Source organism: Vollenhovia emeryi, unplaced genomic scaffold (assembly GCF_000949405.1).
Source record: "Vollenhovia emeryi isolate VEMERY1.0 unplaced genomic scaffold, V.emery_V1.0 DF939698.1, whole genome shotgun sequence".
In the NCBI taxonomy this organism is placed as follows: Eukaryota; Metazoa; Arthropoda; class Insecta; order Hymenoptera; family Formicidae; genus Vollenhovia; species Vollenhovia emeryi.
The window spans coordinates 6,406-8,108 of NW_011966668.1; the positions used below are offsets into that span (position 1 = coordinate 6,406).

The 1,703-nt window shown below is 40.6% G+C and overlaps 1 pseudogene; it reads right to left on the reverse strand.

Moving 5' to 3' along the window:
- Positions 1-107: 107 nt before the first annotated feature.
- Positions 108-1,150, reverse strand: LOC105556931 (annotated as a pseudogene).
- Between the last annotated feature and the right edge of the window lie 553 nt (positions 1,151-1,703).

The following is a 1,703-nucleotide window of genomic DNA, read 5'->3' on the forward strand; positions in this document are numbered from 1 at the left end:
AATATAGTAAATTTAGATCACAATATTTTTCTATTTACGCGCACTTTTCTACCAGAGAAAGAGTGTACATACAAGATACGTATATTTCAGAAAAGAGACTCGTGTATTATATAAAAATATATACTGCAGGATATATGGTATTTCAATCATTGATATTTACAGTTTGGATTTTAAACTACTCATTAACCTCTCTAACTTCATTGCTTTCTGCATATTTCCGCTGATGTTTAATTTGCCTGTCATAAATGCAGAAGCCGGCTTTAGCTTGCCTGAAAACATAGCAAAGAAATTATCTGAATCCATTGTAAGAATTGCATCTGCTGGCTGGCTCGGTTCTCCTTTGCCAGTAGCACCTTTTCCATTTTTCAGGTCGACGAACCATACACCAGACTCTTTCTCTTTCACGTTGAATAGAAATATTGCACCAGTCCTACTGACCAATTCGCTACTGAAATTAGCATTGATGGCATTAAATATACGTGCCATCTGTCCAGTTTCTTCACTACGTGCTTTATCAGGACTAGAAGTATCTTCTTGGGTAGACGTATCTTCCAGAAAGAAGTCCATCATTAATTGATCCTTGTTTGCTGGATTACACGCGTAGTCTGTAAAGTCAGCAATGCCTTCTTCTTTAATATATCTTCGTCAATCAAAAATTGACCAGTAATAGATTTGCTGTCTTTACAGATCTCAACGCGTAAACAGCATCGCCCATAATTTCAGGTTTTCGACAGACGTTGCTCGAGTCCGAACCCGACAGCATGTCCATTGCAGCAGTATGTATGGCTGTCCTAGGTCAAACAGCGTTGACTGCGATACCGTCAGGCTTGAATTCTTCCGCCATACCGAGAACGCACATGGACATTCCGTACTTAGCCATGGTGTATGCGACATGATTTTGAAACCATATCGGTTTCATACTCAACGGCGGACTTATGTTAACTATATGTGGATTCGCGCTTTTCTTGAGATACGGTACACAGACTTTCGACACGAGAAAAGTTCCCCGGGCGTTGATCTGATTCATTAGATCGTATCTCTTCATATCGGTCGCGACGGTGCCCGTCAAAGAAATGGCACTCGCATTGTTCACAACTACGTCTACGTTTTGTCCTCCTGGTAATGCGCGGCGTATCAGGTGTCAACATCGATACGTGAGGTTAGGCGAAAACCGAAAACAGACCCGCAGATCGGTCGGAGGGAAACGGGAGAAATGTCGCAGTTGTCTTCGTTGCGGGCGCTTCGAATTTTTGGTACACTTGACGACAATATTTGCTTGATACGAGAATTCTACAATAAATATATACAAACTGAGACCAGACAAAAGTAGGGACAACATATAGGAACAATATCGTGCAATTAGAACTAAGATTAATAGCCTAGAAAAAAAGATTAGTTCTAATAAACGCAAGTCTAAAAATCCAATTCTAGAAGACGAGAAAAAGATCAACATGGCGTGTAGAAATAGTTACAGGCTTTCTCGAGAGACGTCACTGCCAAACATCTGTCAGATTGTCGGTAAAGCCATGGTGTTGACGATTCAATGTGTAGCTAATAAAATTGATGCTTTTTCGTAAAAGTTGCAAATTGATTGGCTATATTAGCTACACATTGCTCAGATCGAGATTTTGGATCGAATTCTAGAATCGTCGACACCATGGCTTTACCGACAATCTGACAGATGTTTGGCGGTGACATCTCTC